Below are 19,240 nucleotides of genomic sequence, written 5' to 3' on the forward strand. Positions count from 1 at the left end.
CGAAGTTTAGTTCAACAAAAAAGAACAGATAAACTGTTCTGGGTCACACAGTATGGCTTTATGACACACAGCATGTGTCTCAATGCATATGCAGCAAGAAATGACAGGTTCATGCCTCAAAAGCCCTTATGAAACAGGATCATATTTGAGAAAAAGTCTGCAATAATCCTTCATTTTTACCAAACCAAAACAAGGTTTAGGATTTTCTGAACAACAAGTCCTTTAGGGACTACAGTAATATTAAAGATTTATTGCAAGATATAATTAATGGCTGTACTTTCTTATTTCATTAAGGCAAACATTAGCAAACTGCAAAGGCTAAACAACTTTCTTATATGCACATGTTAAATATAAAATAACATTAGCTTTATCCACCATTTGAAAGAAATGTGATTTGTGGAAACTTAAGGATCACTAAAATCACTGATAATAAGCATTGGAGAGCATCCAGCACCAGGCTCATCCATACTAGCATAACAACGCCAATAGAAGTGTCCAAGCAGCTGAACTTTGACACAATATACACAAAACCCCCAACATCAACAAACAATAAAATCTGTGCAGTGCATGAAGGAATAAGCATTTCTTATATACATATATTTAATTCCCTGAGGTTAGTCCACACAAAAACGCATTCTCAATATTTTCTTGAAGACTTCCTCACTACATTGAAAATTCACAGGCCTTCTAGGGAAGGGAACTGAGTTTCCTAGAGTAATTAGAAAGCAACTGAAATATTTGTTGACTGGCAGTTCCAACACTGCATGTCTCACTGCAAGGTTGATTCCAGAATGGTGCAGGCTAAAAACCTGGATGAGAAATGCTTCAGCAGGGAAAAGAGGCTTCTAACTATCAGTGCTTTTCCTCCTTCCAGAAGAAAGGATAAAGATCTTTCCATGTACTCAGCTGAGGTTTAGAGAGAGAGAAGAAAACTTTTCAGCATTCTCTGCTGAAGCCTAGGGAGAAAAACTGAGTAAGCACACATAGCAACATGTTTAAATCAAAGGAAAAGCAAAAGGAACTGAAGAAACAGAACTGGAAAACATAAAGCACGGGCAGAGCACAGCAAGGATAGCCTAAAGCCCAAATATTTAAATGTAATCTGAAGCAAATCTAACCTCTCGTTTTAGGAAGTCGTATACTCATGTCACAAAACAATTCATTTCTGTGCCCTCTCTGGGCAAGGATTTCTGATGTAAGCTTTAGAGCACACTTGAAACAACAAAGAGGCTGTAGACTTCAGGAAGGGTGAACAACAGAAGTGAGCAGCTTGAGCAAAATCTTCCTGCTGTGGCTACAGAATGTGGCTCAAGGGTTGTGCTGGACACTTAGGGACAAAGACTGCCTAAACACCTTCCACAGTGTTGCTGGCAACAGCTGCCACCTATTTCTTGTAAATCACTACTTGTGCTCCTTCCCCCTTTGACTCTGAGACATTCATATATTTTCATTCCTGGCAAACTGGAGATTTTGATACATTGCAGACAGAAGTACAACGGCATGTTTGTATCAGCTGTCCGTGAAAAAGAAAACACAAACTACAAGAATCCCACCTATTTTTGCTTTATTTTAAGTTTCCTTGTTGGTGTGGGTTGTTTGGGGGTGGTTTTTTGGTGGTTTTTTTTTCGTGGGGGGGAGAGAGGATTAAGAAGTGAATGAAAACCCTATTGCAGAACTGCTTCAAAAGAAAGCTGGATCTACAGTTATATTAATTTTTTCATAAGAGCTGCTTTTAATAAGAAATGCTGGTATTTCTTATCACCCAAAATCAAAATATTTACAGATGTATTGGTTCCATAATGTCTCATGAGAGTTGTATGTAAGCAAGAGATTTAGCAGTCCTCCTGTAGAGACTGTGCTTTTTGCAGCAAGACTGAGCTTTTCATCAGATCCCACAGTCCTGGGATTCCATGATGACCAATTCTCCCACCCAAGAGGACAATGAGGCTGCATAAGGAAAACTCCATTCAGGATATCTCAGGAGCCCATTTACACAAGTGACTATGAATGCACAAGCTCCAAATCTATGAAAAACATTTTCCACTTCCTTGTGAAAATACTTGCCTTAGCTCCCTCAATAAAATAATATATATATATTTACTTTTGCTTTATTACAGACTGGAATTGAAGAGTTCAGGAAGTTAGTAGGTAATGTAAACAAAACAACACACCAGAAAAATAAATGTGGTTTTCTTACACCAGTGAGTGACCAAACCCAATTAACAAAGTACTTCACTTGTGGTTAAACACACCATGATATCTACATAATTAATCTGGCTTTTCTAAGGTAGAATGTACCAAAGAGTGAAGTACTATTTAAGATGAAATATGTATAAATAATTTATTAGAGAAGCCTTTATAATGATGACAATATCATTTAATTTAATGTAACATAAAAATCCCTTCATTACAATAAATTTAAAATCTTTAAATTATGTTCCCATTTGATTGATTTTTGAATAACAAAAAGCCCAAGGCTCTAAAGCTTAAAATATGAGGTTCACTTCCAAAGTGAAAACCACAGTCTAAATCAGTGTCTCTTAAGGATGTATTTGTTCATGTTCACTCTTTAGTGGGATGTTTTCCACAGAAGGAAAGGTGAATGCCACTTAGATTTATGCCAAACAAAAAAGTTCAGAAATTGTAAATTGAGTGTATATTGTGTTAGAACTGACCCCAGGAACCCATGAACGCATTCACCTGCAGCTAATGAGTTACTGACTGCAGATGAGCAGGGTCAGAGAATTGTTATTAAATCATGTTGGACAGTAGTAGACAATTTTTAAATTGTGAACATCATAGAGGGTTTGTACAAGGGCACTGGAACATATAAAAGGTTTTTTCTAACTGGGTAGTACTGGGAATAGGTTTATTAATATATTTAAGTGTGTTTTATAAGACAGCAGTGAGGAATTTCAGTCCAGAGTTCTTTCAGGCCAACACTCTGACCATAGCCTTTAGAAGGACTATTTCTGCTGTCAAGACTTTATAAAATCCTTAAGGTCACCATGTACCTACAGGACTATGCTGGGTTTAGCTGGGAGAGTTAAATTTCTTCCCAGCAGCTAATATGGGGCTGTGTTTTGGGTTTGTGCTGAACACTGGGTTGATGATATGAGATATTTTTGTTATTGCTGAGCAGGGCTTCCACAGAGCCAAGGCCTTTCCTGCTTGTCCTACTGCCACTTTGGTGAGGAGACTGGGAGGCTGGGAGGAGATACAGCCAGGACAAGTGACCCCAACTGACCAAAGGGACATTCCAGATCATGTGACATCATGGCTCAGTAAATAAAGTGGGGGGCAGAAGGAGCAAGGGGAGGACTTTCGGAGTGTTGGAATTTGTATTCCCAAGTCACCATTACATATAATAGGCCCTCCTCTTCTGGGATGGCTGAACACCTGCCCAACAATGGGAAGTAGTAAATGAATTCCTTGCTTTCCTTTGCTTGTGTGCATGGCTTTTGCTTTCCCTATTAAACTGTCCTTATCTCAAAGTTTTCCAACTTTGGCCCTTCTGATTTTCTCCCTGATCCCTCTGGTGGGAGAGTGAGTGGGTGGCTGTGTCAGGCTTGGCTGCTGGCTGGGGTTAATGGATCCAGCATAGGGAAAATCAATTTCTTTCCAAGTTTTATCACCCTTACCTGGAATGAGGAAGACAGCCTTAGAAATAAGCAAAGTTCTAAACCTAAGAAAATAGAAGGATCAATGGCATGTGAAGTAATTATTCCAGAAAAAGGATTTGCCCAAATTTTGGAAAAGTAAAGAAAAAATGTTATCACTATTTCCTACCTTGAATATAAGGCCCTCAATAAGTAATATTCAATAAATGAAAAAAAAAAAAATAAACAAAAGTGGACCAAAAGCTATTGCAAAGATGACAAAATATCCTGAAAGTTAAGAACATCTAATATGACTAAAAAGAGTAAATTTTTCCAGAAAAAAGTAATGTAACTGACCTTACTGCTCTCTCCATTATAATAGCATATTACTGAAGTGAGACTCTAATCTTTATGTTGTACATATCATTGCACTACATACTGTAACAACTACACATTGGAAACACCCAGACAGACACAACAAACATGGCTCCATGTACACTATTAATATCACAGAAGCACAGGAATTTAAAATAATTAGTAAAAATGAAAAAAAGTCTTTTTGTTCCCCCTAGTTCAGTAGTTTCTGAAGCACCTCAGTTTACGTTGATCATTACAGCTAAGTCCCATGCCTTTTACATTTCAAAGCCCAGTGTCTTACTTTTCAGTGTGGCATGTCTTTGTTGTATCCAATTTTCTTCCTTTCCTTTCCTTGCCCTAAATTTGACAACAGTACAATATCTTTATTGTGAGAATCAGTATTACAAATTATCTCAAGAAGATTTTTGCTGACTGCAAAGGGGCAATCTGGAAAAATCAGGACAGAATTTTCTTTATGGCCTTAATGAAAAGAAATAATTTATTAATTCATGTGGCCATTAACTAGTTTTATGTGAATATAAAACCACAAAAATATTTGACAAAGCTGAACTGAGTGTCAGAAAGACAAAGTGTATACAACAGGTTATTTCCTGAAGTGAAGCCCAATCCCCATCCATCTCCCAATCACAGTGCTCCAGCAGAACTCCTCATTGTACTTCACCTACACAAGTTTTTTGCTTGCTTGCTGGAAAGTGTCCCAGCATGCCTCCAACCACTCCCAATTCAACACTGAACTCTCTCAAATGAGCAACTTAGGACATGGCAAGATTCTGCCAGTTTGTAATTTCAAGGTTGCTATTCAATTTCTTTTTTTTCTATTTCTACTATTTCCTTGCTGATCAATAGTGATTATATACTAAAATGGACAAAAGAAATTCTGCTGAACTGAAGTTACAATAAGCAACAACAAAGCAGAAAGCAGCATCTAAAGTAATCAGACACAAGACAGGTATACTTCAATCTGATTTTCATTAATTTCATATGTTGAGGAAAGAACACACTTAGTGAAGGAGAATGAAGGAGACTGCGTCCTTAAGATTCAGTTTTGTTTATTAATAAAAATTTTCATAGGTTTTCTCATGCATTACTCATTATAGGGAAACAAACAAAAAATTAATTTCTTTTTCTCTGGTAGATTTTCATGCCATTTTATCAATTTATCTTATTGAAAAATATAACTTCAGTGAGAGAATATACCCTCTCCTGTTTATAATATAACCACAACATAAAAGGAGTCTGAGAAGAAGCTATCAGTCACAGGAGAAATAATGTTCATGTCACCAGAACATACATATTATATATTTAGCCTATGCAAAGATGAAAAAAGTATTCATTCCATGCCAGTTTGTTAAGTCCATTGAATCTAGAACACTCTCTAAAAAAGTGAACAAATAAGTGAATAGCAACAGAATTTGTGAGATAGAAACCCTCTCCTTTCCTTGTCCAACAAATTACACAAACTACACTAATTTTGCACTGTAGGAGACTTCTCAAAAGCATTATTGTCAATATATTGACATTTGCCTATAAAAGCAGGTTTTCACTGTATTTTCATAGATTTGAAGACTAAAGGGACTAATACAATCTGATCTGCTGCGAATGTAACCAGCGAATGGCAGAGCTATAGGCAGTATTAATCCATGTTACCAAAGCTGCTGATGCACTGATTTTCAGGTTGGATTAATTTTTGTTTGAATTGCAGCTCAATAGTACACTTTTTTTGGAATGTTCTGGATAGTTAATTGTTATGTATTTCATTTTACTTCATTGCATTTTACTAATCTATACATTTATCAATATTAAATTTAGTTTAGTTAAACTTTCGCAGCTGTGTAACATTCCAGTTTTTTCCAGTCCTCAGAGTTTTAAGTGAGCAGGTTTTATGAGAGGCATGATGGAGAAACTAGAAAATATGGATCTAAACAGAAATATTCTAGGTTACTGCACCTTTTTTACAGTTTTCCCTTTCTTCTACTAATCAGTATAATCTCCCACATAACAGGGATAAACAAATAGTGAGGCAAAAAAAGATGTTTTTATAGGGTTACAAGACCATTCTGAAAGAACAGCAACCATGCACTACACGTAAGACTTTCTGATATTTGTCAGTTTTGGCTCAGTTCTCTATAAACAATGTTAGAGGAATCACAGCTAAAATATCACTTAAACTTTGTCTTATCTTATGGTTACCTTTCTTTGTATTATTGTTTTGTTCTAAGGAAATAAGCTAAACTATTTTTTTTTTTTTAACTATGAAAGGATTTATTTAAAGTTCTCCATTCGTCAATTACTTCTTTCTGCAAGTGCTCTACTTTCTCTTCTGCTGCCTTCCAGTACAGGAGGTGTCTGACTTGAGTCTTATTTTCAAAGAGGAATCACTTTGATAAAGCCTATCATACAACATCCCTTGACAAAAGGATGCTGTCTCTGTTCTTATGAACAATCTGTGCATCTGTGAGAGACTGGCCTAGGGAGAATGTTTGGATGGTAGATGCAGAGTCAAGTGAGGGTAAGTTTAAACCATTTCTTTTTTAATTGCTGAAGTACTTAAGGAGTTGCAGGAACAGTTATCCCCTAAGTTTCTGCCTGTATCATTATGGATCTGGACAGGACAGGGTGCACAGCAGAGAACAGCTGGAGCCAGCCTGCTTGGGTAATGATTTATACTTAGCTGTCCTTCATCTTTCCTTGGAGAGAAGCATTTCTCTTAACTTTTTCCAATGGCTTATAAAAGTCATACTTCTCAAACAATGACCTTAGAAACTCATGGCAAAACTTTAACTTAGATATAGAAAAACACTAATAATCTGTCATCTAAGACATTTTATGTATCAATGGTCAATAAAATGATGGGAGGATTTAGCTAATAAACCCCAAATTAATAGTGGGGTGGCAATGTAGAATATCTACCCTGATGTGAAGTCTGCCATTTATACCAGTAAGATGTCAGATGTGGCTTTTATGCACAGTTAATATATTAAGGTATTTATAGAAATATTCCTTATCATAAAGTATCATAATGCATAATGACAGATTTTTTGGAAAGACTATTCTTACAGAAAATTAGGCAAAACAGAAAGTATATATGCAAACTAAGCTGCATATAGACAAGTGGATGAATAATACCTGGGAAGAAGGAAGGAACTGCAATCATCTATACTTGTGTAATATTATCGTTTCTATGAAAAAATAAGAAGTATTACAAGGGAAACCAGGAAGAAGAAGCACTTGGAGCCTTTAGTTGTCTTTTGGGGGTCATGAAGAGCAATGAAAATGTACCTGAAAGACACACCAAGGCATGAAAGTCCCAAGGGGAAGAATGTTACTTTCCCTGCCCTCTCAGAGACGAGAAGGATAGGCAGTAAGAGATTTCAACAGATTTAGATGTGTTTGGGTTTTTTTTAAACACACAGAGTCAAAATCTCAGTTTGTAGTTTGATACTTTTGGGGGGTAATTATTTCCAACTATTGCAAGTCTGATTTAATTTTGTTTTGTTTCATTAAGGCAGAGCTTATTTTCTTTTATCTAAAAATCAGTTCCATGTGTTCGAACTAATGAAGGTCACTGTTCCTTTGAAAGTGTCAGATCAAACAGACTGAACTGAAAACTGTCAAGTGGTTTCTGCTAAGCACCAAGTGAATAATTCTTCAACACTGTTAAGCATGCTTTATACCTTTCTATAGAGAGTGGGAGTTAGAGACCAGACTAAACTGGTGGCACATCTGAAGAAACGAGTTTCTTACATCAAGCAAAAAGTAAATTCCATGACTGGGCACCGAGAAGGGCATGCAGGAGTTTATTATTTGGAAAACAGGTCCCTCAGAAAGCATTCACCAGTTTATTAACTTTTTATAGAAGTATTCATGTATTTAACATTTATCACTTCTCAAATGAAGTTTTCATGATAATTTTTTCTCTAAATGAGAAAAGGAACAGATCATGGTATGCACAATGTGGAAGACCATTTGCTTTGCATTTTAAAATGTCATACAATCTGTAAAATTCTGATGTGAGAAATAAATGCTAAAGAGATGTAGGATTCTTTAGGACTTAGTATGAAATAGGTAACAAATCTAAGTGTAGTTTTGCTGGAAACCTACAGAAAAAACCATATGTATCTGCATATACACAAACTATTGACAAGGGGTATGAACAGATTAGACAATAATCTTTTGATACCTCTCTATTGTCAGCAGAGCCTTAAGAACAGGACAGTCATGGAGAAATGGATTGACAAAACTAAAATCCCACTACTCTGGCAGAAGCCAGAGTCAGCAATGATTCTTCCATGACCCCAGAAGCAGGATGCATATGGACATGCCCTTAGAAGTTAACTAAATGATCTTTTTCTACAGAAACTCTCACATTTGGATGATATAAAAATATAACCTCACTGTAACATTGTACTAACTGAAAAAAACAGAGTGCTTCCTTGCTGGAATGATTTAATCATCTTTCAAAATGTTTGATTTATTCTATTCCCCTTGTTGCATGTAGAAAATATGTACTGCATTATTGAATTTAGCTACTTTCTTAAATATTCATAATATAATTATGAAGACTTACATTAGATTTAGAAATTATATTTAGGCTGATGGGAAGTACTCAAATTGAAGCCACAGGATTAAGACTAATCTGATTAACTAGATGAGTGCATATGTAGGCAATCCAACTGTTTCTGTTTAAAATTTATAGAAAAGTTTTCAGAGAACTTAATAGGAAAAAATGCAGTAATTTCTGTATTTTTTTAAAATTGAAAGATTTAATTAGAGGCAACTAGGTATTTTAGTATTTACCTTTGCCCAAATGTCTATTTGTTTGGGTTTTTCTCTAGGATTTTGGTTACTCAAGATATTAAAAGGAAAATAATTTATGGTTATATATCTAATTTCTGTTCATGGATGATGGCTTTTTAATAATCAACCTGCCTACGAAATATTTAAGAAAATCTTTATTTCAGAAGAAATGTCTTGTCTGTGCCTGTATTTAAAAATTGGATATTAAAATAGTGATACTGTATTCTACTTTCTCTGAACATAATCAAAAATGTTATTAGCATTATTAAAGTACTTCAGCTTTCATACACTAATGCTCTCAAAGACTTACTGATGCAAAAACATAATGGTAGGTTGGGTAGTTTAAGTCCTGAAATATGTGAAATTCACTACCTACCTAATGAGGCGTATAGGCAGTGAAATTGTGAATTCTTAGTACCACATAACTTTGTGTTTCTATCATACATTCATATTTACACTGCATATTCTTAATGTCATCAGCCTACAACCTCCTACTGAGTTTGGGCTGAGACTAGCTTTCCAAATATATCTGCATTTGTTATTCTGTACACTGATTTGCTTTGGCTTTGATTTAATAGATCCAGCTCTGACTGTAGGAGTAAGACTTTGGGAGATGTTAAGAGAACCAAAATAACTAGAAAATTAAAATTGACTTTATAATTCAGCTATCAGGCTCCAAGTTACTGAAGCTAAGCTTTGCAGATTGTTTACATTTCTATTTTTTTCCACAAAAAAACCCCAAAACCCAAACAAGCTCAGACTATTGTGGATCTTTTCCTATGCCTCTTCTGACCCTACCAAATCTGCTCCACCTCCACAGCACACAACTCTCACTGAGGTCAGCTGGGAGACAACTCCAGAGCTTTGCTACTACAAAACAGTGACAGAAAATTGGGTGCTGGTAATGGTACTGGGCTTAGCTCAGTATCCAAAAAAAGCCATGCATGCATCAGGGGAAAAAAAACAGTGGGCCAAATCAAAAACATGCCAGCTTTGACTTTTATATTTCCTTTGAAAGCAAAGAAAACTTCCAAATGAGCAAGAACTGATTTCAAAGGAAACAAGTAATAGTACTTCTTTTAAAAAATTCCTATATTCAACTTAAAGCATAAATTTCAGGTATTTTGTACTGAGTAAACAGTACATCTGAACTGAATTAGTAATTTTTTTCTTATTTCACAAGAGATATTGAAAACAGTATAAATTTATTTTATTTACAAATTACCAGTTTCTTAATCACAGACTCATAGAATGGTTCGAGTTGGAGGAGACCTTTAAAGATCACCTCGTTCTAACCCTTCCAGGTTGCTCAAAGCCCCACCCAGTCTGGCCTTGAACACTACCAGGAAAGGGGCATCTGTAATTTTTCTGGGCAACCTGTTCCACTGCCTCACCGCCCTCACAGTAAAGAATTTCTTCCTAATATCCAATCTAAACCTGCCCTCTTTCAGTTTAAAGTCATTCTCAGTGTCCTATCACTACTGACCTTACAAAAAGTCCATCCCCAGAACTGAAAGGTGACAGTGAGGTGTCCCTGGAGCCTTCCCTTCTCCAGGATGACCAATCCCAGCTCTCAGACTGTTTTCCTAGGAGAGGTGTTCCAGCCCCCATGGCATCCTCTAACAGGTCCATGTCTGTCTAGTACTGGGGACCCCACAGCTGGATGCAGCACTTAATAGTGCAGTGAAATACCAGATATGCATCTTCAGCCATGATATATTTTCAGGGACAGCTGATTATAAATTCTAGCATGGACAAAAGTTTATAGACTCAAAAGAAAGTCACATTTACACAATAGATTATGAATTGTACTGGTGATTTGGGTAAAATAATTCTCTTACAGTAATGTTCCTGACAGAAGTATCAGATATTAAAAGACTGTAAATGAAAAAATCTTTTTTTTTTTTGATTGATAATCACAGTCTTTTAGATAAATTGCACCAATGTTGAACTATTTCCAAAGATGAGTTAATTCCCTGGGGGTCCTGCTTCTCCTTCAGACTGACATTTCCACCGTCCTTACACCCCATTCTGTCTTCCCTCTCGCACTTGCACTGATTTTTTAAGTACTCCACAAGATGCTGTCAGTCTGATACTGGTTAATCCATACTTTTTTATGCAGAGAAAGACAATCTTAGCTTCCTAACACTTGAAATTCTTAATTTCAACTTTGTTGAAATATAAAGCAGAGAAGTAGTTAAATTTCACGCTTAAAATGGCCTTATACACTTCAAAGTAAATATCCCACAGAGTCAGCTAAGGAAGTAACATGCACAGCAGAATAAAGAGATATTTCTTCTCAAAATTCCATAACATTCAAACATTCTGAGCGTTTTCCGTGCAATTATAATACTCCTTTTTTTTTAAATTAATTACTGATTAGAAAATGAGGGTCCTATCTTAAAAATGATGATACTTGAACTTAAAAGGAGCACAACTCTGCAAGCACAGAAGCGTGCCAAAAAAACCCAGGTAATGTGTTTTTTCCTATTCTGAATTTAAAGGACTAGTTCTCAAGGTCACATGAACCTGGCATGACATCACATGTATTTGTTCCTTAGTAAATAAAAAGATACATTATTAATAATAATAATAATAATAATACCACCAATCAACAATGTATCATATCTGTCATCTTAGTGCAATATTTTAGCTAATAAAGGAAAAAAAAAATATAATGTGTCAATTACACCAATCATGAGAAAAGGAAAGACATGATAACTTGCCTTTTACTATTTGGTTTCTTTTGTTTGAGGTGTTGTGTTTGTTCTGAGGTGTTTTGGTTTTCTTTTAATCAGATGTCAGTACGTCTTTGTTCATGTTCTCTATGCTACTCCAACACAGATCAAAACATTGGTGAGACACTCTATGGACTGAACTTAATCTACTTTAGGCAAACACTTCAAAGTCACTATTCTGTTATGGCTTAAACTCAGCAAATTTTGAACCTATCACACTGCACAGGTGTGTACTGGAAATTAGAAAGCATTTCTTTACTGAGAGGGAGGTCAGAAAGTGGGAGAGGCTTCCTGAAGAGGTGGTCAATACCCCATGTCTGTCGGCATTTAAGAGGCATTTGGAAAATACCCTAAAAAAAGTACTTTAACATTTGATCAGCCCTGAAGGGGTCAGGCAGAAGAGCTAGAGGGTCACTGCATGTTCTTTCAAACTGAAATAGCCTATTCTGTTCGATTCTGTATTTTATTATATTTTCAGGAAAACGTATAAAATGGATCAAAAAGAAGTATCCAACAAACAGATGAAACCATTACTTTTGCCATCCTAATATAATGCTGCAGTGAAGGAAGCCAAGTGTCAAAAGTACAGAAATTCAGAGAGAATGTAATGAATATTCTGCAAAATTATTACATCCCTTCCTCTGAAATACGGCACTCATTTCTAAAGTTAAGACTATGAAGCAGACATAAACACAGTCTGACACTTCCAGCAAAAATTTCCATAGCATAGGCGTCTGCTCGACTGTACACAAGTTCCTGTCCAATTAAAATATTACAAAATAGATCTTTTTCCTAAATATTCTCTTTTAAGCTCTAGGTCTCACCAAGCCCAAATGCCACCAGTTTCTCACCACATATCAGAGTACTCATCACCCACCCTTCTTTGCTGTTACTTGGTGAGGGATTGTCCTCTGACGAGTCATGCTCTCACCTGTCATGCAGTAGACTTGCTGATAAGAAAGATGGAATAGAAGCAGCTAGTCTCCAGAACTGTTTTGTTTTTTCTCATTCCCTCCCTTTTTGGTATGAAAGAGGCTGAAACACTGTTATCCACCAAACAGAGACTGAAAAGCCTCTGAGTCACCATATGGTTCTGAAACAAGTAATAAAGTTAAATTCTTTGAACTATCTACAGTATTTCATAAGTCACCATAGCGATGATTTTTATACATAACTAAATCAAATCACCAGCTGGTGGAACCACTCACCAAAGTCTTAGGACCTCTCTCACACAGACTAAGCCTGTATTTACTCATGTTGGACTTGCAAAGGAGCTTTGGGGCCTGTGTAAAACTCTGATTTTATTATTGTTTTATTCCTGACTCAAGAAAAACTAAAATCATTATAAATTTATATTGAGGACAGCCAAAGTAAAATCATTAGGCCAAACATACTCCAGGATGCTTAACTAGATTGTCTGAGAACAACTGCATGTTCCAATATATGTTCTTTGTGTATTGCATCCGTTTTAGGAAAAGAGATGGGACACAATGTACTCCAAAACCTGCATTTTCCTGATATGGCTGATTATGTGACATCTAAATTTAGCTTGTAATCTCTGCTGAGCAGGACCTCTGTTGCCTTTTTGCCCTCTAATTACTACAGAAAATTATGGTCTCATATAAATGAATATATACCGTTCTGACACAGTTTTTAAAATAACTGTGGAGATTTAATGTTGCCCATTAATCTGCCAGTGGACAAATAATTTGATCACATCCTCAAAACTTCATTTCTGAACAATCCCTTTTTATTTCCATTTATTTTTCACTTTTTCATAATGTGTTGTAACACGAGCATAGCTTGTCTGTTTGTATCATCATGAATAAGATAAAAATAGAATGGATATTTTTACTGTTTACACGTCTGCTTTTAGTTAAATTTAAAATGTTCTGTGCAAGCTACTGTTTCTAACACAGTACTGCCTTCAAACAGGGACCAAAACAGCAAACACTTTGGTTTTTTAGATTCAAACAGAACAGGTAGAAAAATCTAGTCTTCTGAAGAGATATGGCGCAGAAAGGCTGGGATAAGATATATTATCCTACCTTAACCAGATAAAGATCCGAACATATGAAATTAAAAGACTTTTCTGCAATTACAAGAGTGTCTGTAGCAGATCTGGAAATTAAATTGAGGTCATTCTAACTTCTAGTGATGCAAGAAGTTTGCTCTTACTGTATTTTCATTGCTAACTGAAGGCAAAAACAAAAAAAAAAATCCATATCCTATCATACAGCTGACCTGAGGCATGGGAGTAAGTCAGTGCTTAGTGTTTGGCAGGGAGCTTTCTCTATGAAGAAAAATTAAGAATGGCATATGTTGCTTGGATGTAATCATACATTGCAAGAAAAGAATTAACAAGTCCTACTTTCTTTGTTGTGGTAGCCCACCTTAACAAGCAGCTCTCTACTTTTCACCATGTGCATGAGGGATTCTCAGTATATCCTGGAGTATTTTGTTATTCTTACCTTTCCTGTTTTTTCACTGATTAAAATGACAGACACGACTAAATTATTCTCTAGTCCAAGTGTTTATATTTGGGTGACAGGTCCTGTTCCAGCTATATGAAAGCACGAATACTTGTTCCCTGACTTCATTTTCAAGGATGAAGCACTTCCATCAGTTTCCATCTGTGACTTCACTGATGAAAGTCACCATGTACGGGGAGCTATCAGAGCACAGCATCTTTACTGCTGATGGCAATTATTTACATTACTCCTTTTAACATTGCAAATTGACTGAGTCTTTCCAGTACCAAAGAGAAAAAACATTCCTTTCTGATCATCTGTCCACTACACAAGTCAATGGAACATTCTTCTGCCTCTTCTGACAAGTCATAATAAAACCTCTTTACCATTTATTATTTTCAGTTTTTAAAGTATTTTATATAAATGTGAATTAACATTTGTAAAAATGAGACTGAATTCAGTTTTGAAATGCAATGTAATTAAAACCCGATTTTTTTCTGTAACGCTGTAAATAGGAAGCTTCACATTAGATACTGTTAAATATGTTGAAATCTCTAAAATAACTTAGTGATTGCTTTCCCGAAAAACTACATATTCTTGGCAGCTTTGGTCAATTAAATGTTTCAAAAAAATATTTTAACTTCTCTACTTAAGATATGAAAGACTTTGTATCCTGAGAAGTAATCTCAATTTACTTCAGATTTGCATACTATTGAATCCTTCTACATTCTTCAGAAGGACGTGGTACTAACAATTTCAGAGACCTACATGATCTGCCATCTCATCCTGTGTGGCAGTTTCTTACCTTCCCTTTACATTTTGCTTATAACACTTTTGCAAGTAAATTTGCTTCTTTCTGAAGCTACTGAGGCAGTGATCTTGTTAAACTGAAAAAAAAGAAAGCTCCTTTAAATGGATATTGAATGGAGATTTTTTACAAAGACTCTAGGAAGGCAGGTTGTCATATAAAACCAGTCTGTTAAAATATGACTCCTCTCAAGCATACAAGAAAGAAAAGATGCCCCTGACAACAGTGAACAGTACTTACCATAGTAGGGTAGCAGACTGTAGTACCTGGGGAAAGGAATTGCCTCCTGACAAGACTTTCTGTCATTTCATATCTGCTCATGGTTCTGGGTAAGATTTTCACCTAATTGGTGACTGGGTAGGTTGAAGGTTGGAGAGCGGAGGGCTGAAGATTTATATGTTTTGGCTCTTTAACTAAAATCAATTCTATCACTTCAGTCTCCAAACATTTGAAGAAGAGCAGAGTGAATTGCAGAATATTAAATTGGCTTAAATTGTCTTGACGCTACAAATTACAAGAACTTTTCTGTCTGTATTCTGACTAAGCACCTCTACTAACTCCATCCCTAAATGGTGACCAACAAGGTTAAAACAAGATACAAAGCAGGCTCAAACAGCAGCTCCCCCCCAGTGCTGTACCAAATCATTCCTGAGGCTAAAGAGGAAAGTCTATTCTTCTGTCAGATGAGGGTATATCCCAAGTCTTTCAACCAGTTAACTTTATGTACCCATGGCTACATCATACAACAAAACGTAACCTGTTAATGTGAAACATCTCCCTACCAAATCATGCTGTCCTTATTCCAGGTGGTTTGTTTGTGGCTTTTGTGTGTTTGTTTTCACTCTTCTGGGCCTAGCTGAAATTATTCAAAGGCTTTTAAGGAAATTAATATCACATTTTCTGAAAGGTCTCTTCCTGTAACACAGCCTTGCACTCCTCACTGGACTTTACTGTCCACGAGTTCACAGTTAGGTGAGGACTCATTTTGTGGTAATAATTTTCTCAAGAGAAAGTTGATCAACCATTCTGCTTTTGGAGGATAGATGACAAAATGTTACTAAGCCATAATTTGGACATAATTTTAAGTGCCTCTATACAACACAGCAACCTGGGGTGCCTGTCTTCCAACACAGACTGGTTTCTAGCAACAAAAACCTTATCTATTTTGTCCTTATCTGAGTTCTTACCTCTTTAGAAATATCTGGCCTAGAACTAGCCAGTTCCACAGGAATTACCAACAACATGAAGTTTTGTAATTATCTTTCTTTACCTGATTGAGATGGTGACATCTAAGCAAGCCACTAGCAATGATATCACCTAATACCTTTATGACCTCTGAGGCTACCAAAATATGTGTGCCATTTCTGCTGCAGAATATAACCAGAAGTGAAGAATAGTCACCTCGTAGTCTAAAAGCCTTTTAGGGAGGACTACAACACCTGAAGCAGGCAGCTGAGGCAGCTGAGATCTTGCCCTTTGTCCATTGAACCATATGCTTTTAATATATATAGACTGACAAGTTATATATAACTGGAATTCCCCAATCATTCAGACATGAATATACATGGAGCATGTTATTGCCTGTTCTTAAAGGGCAAGTCTCCCCAGTATTCCAAAATAACTTCCTACTCCTTCTTGAAATGTCCCATAACTTTCATACAGGTCCTACAGCAGCAAACATGCACAAAGGAAGGGGTTTCAAATTCTATACTCTTCTCAGTATACTATCCCTTTCAGAGCTCTAGTTTCATCTTGTTATTGACATTTTGTTACAAAACAACGTTTCTCCCTTGCTTTGTTTCTATGGTGTAAAGTTCTCATAGGAAAAACAGCTGTAAAGTGGTACATCAGGATGATTAATAAACTGCATGTTTATGACATAGGAAATTCAAATTCTTGAAATGTTCTTCAAATATGTGAAATTCAGAGAATAGACCACTGGGGTTTATTCAATAATTCAGCTAAAAAATATCAACAAGATAACTGGAAAACTGTATACAATACACTTTTCTCTAATACTTCTCTTTTTTACTCTTGGCAGCTAGGGGGTTTACTACTGGATGGCAAATCCCAGATTGTATGACTTTATTTTTTCAAGTGGTAAACTCATAATTTGTATTCAATAGTTCTAAGAGAAAACCATGTGGATGCAGTACAGTGGAAATGGCTATTTTATTAAGATGTCGAGAACAACAGTACAGCTGTAATTCACTGTGGAGTTTCCACATATTTTGTTGTGAAAGTGATGACAAGTTGATGATTTTGCCATAAAACTGTCAAATACAGTAAACAAATAAAGGCATTTTTATGTAGTGGCAGAGAGACATTCAGACTCTTTTTAGATTAGTTCAAATGCAGCTCTGCTAACAACCAATTAAAGCATATAGGTTTTCTTCAAAAACACAAAAACCAACCAACAACAAAAAAACCAAAAACAAACCAACAAAAAATGAATCACAAAACCAAAATACCTCTTCTGAAGACATAATCTATAAATTATTCATATACTTGTGGACTTGTTTCCTAAAACTGTCAAAGAAAATTTCAAAAGGAATAATTTCATCCCAAAGCATAATTCTTTATCAAAATAGTCTTCATTGAAATGCTTGTATTTATTGTTATTATTTATGAATTTAATGTAATAGGAATTAATTAACCTCTCAAGTGATATTTTGAGAGTACAATAAATTTCAAAAAATTGCTGAAGAAATGTGTGTGTTACTTTGGTTTATAATCTTGAAAGGGAGATTACCTGGTTAGTAAGAGATTATTTCTTCATACAGTTTTATAAATATGAATTTCCATACCTCCTCGATCACTTACACAGCCAGAAATCACATTACAAAATTGGGATGTAAATTACTAGCCAAGTGAAACCACAGAAAGTTTATGTGATGTTACCTCTTCCACATGGCCTGCTATTTAAAGTTTCTTGTATTTCCAGGATCTAGCAAGATCTAACATAGTCTTTGATATTGGTTTGGTATTTCTGATTGTAAGACTGTAAATTTGTTTTTATTACCTCTCAGTATATTTCTATATTGACTTCTTACCAGCTTTGTGTATTCATACATAAGGACTGATGGAAAATAAGGAATTTTCAAAGTTTAATTACTTTTTTAAATTAAAAGTTGCTTATAAACTCATTCATTTTAAAGAAGCAACACTTTCAGAAGCAGTAAAGCAATGTGTTTTTGAGCTGTGATGCATTATGGAGAGAAAAATGTTATTGTACAGCATATGGTTCTCTTAGAACAGAATGCTTCTGCATTAAAAGAGCAGAAAGGTATGCTGCTTTTTCCCACAACTCTTCCTCAAGACTAAATGTAATTATTATTCTTACATATTCTCGTGTGTAAGTGGTAAACAGAATATGATTTACATAGCACACAGAGATTTAAATATAACATTATGTAAACATAACACAAGGTTTACTTTATAGAGCCAAAGTCTTTTCATGTAATATAGCTCCAGCAGTTTCATGCAGATAATGAAGTAAGGGTGGAGAAAAAAAGTTCATAGGAAATCAATTGTATGAGCTCATCTTTAACTACTGTAAGAAAGACTAAATCTATGCAATACTATGACAACTCTGTTGAAAATAATCTCATGATTATAGATTTCTTTTGCAATTTATCATAGACATTTTCTCACAAATGTCTTTTGGGTTTTTTTTTTTTTTTATTTTGTATAAAATGTTTACCTTGATTTTTTTTTTATATATACTTTAAAAAGGAAATAAGATTTCCATATATATTTCAAAGTTAGACTTTAACTAACATAACATACATATTTCTGCAAGCAGAGTGACTTAAGAGTTAGCAAGGTTAGCACAGAAGCCAGAACCTTAAGGGTTTAATTCCAGTTGATGATATGCCAACACATCCTGTGATGCAGAATGCCGCTAACTCTACTCTTGTAGAGTACCTGTGTCTCATTTAATATTTCTAACATGTCTCTTCAGTGATACTGGCCAGATGATTGCATTGCAGGTTTTTACTAGCACTTTAATAGCAAAAGGCAATGAACACCCTGTTCATACAAATTAGCTAATCTTCTCATCTTTTCATTTCCCAAAGTGTGAGATGCTGTGCTTCAGCCTGGGGAGTGCACTAGATAAAGTCAAGTCTATCAACCCCTACATGAAGACCAAGGCATTTCAGCCCACCACTCCCTTTCCTTCATGATGGGATCTGATGCATTTGGCCCCTGGCAGAGTGACTTTACAGAAGGCTGCTTGTGAGTGTGGTACACAGCTGCTGCAGAGGAACACCAATGTGCCAATGCTCAAGTCATGAAACAGAATAGACTAAATGTGTACTCATAACTGCTAAAACATAACCATGGTAACCTATTTGTACTCATGAGGAGGGAGAAAAACTCAGGAAATGGGAAACAGTCTATGGATGAGGTAGTCAGGGAGGACTTGCAGCAGGACCCTGGTGTGGA

The 19,240-nt window shown here is 35.7% G+C and overlaps 1 protein-coding gene across 11 annotated transcripts in view; it reads right to left on the reverse strand.

Annotated features, from left to right (window-relative positions):
• The window catches only part of DMD (dystrophin), a 1,179,964-nt gene that overhangs the window by 269,941 nt on the left and 890,783 nt on the right, over nucleotides 1–19,240 (reverse strand). The window lies entirely within an intron of this gene.

This window comes from Corvus moneduloides, chromosome 2 (assembly GCF_009650955.1).
Source record: "Corvus moneduloides isolate bCorMon1 chromosome 2, bCorMon1.pri, whole genome shotgun sequence".
Lineage (NCBI taxonomy): Eukaryota > Metazoa > Chordata > Aves > Passeriformes > Corvidae > Corvus > Corvus moneduloides.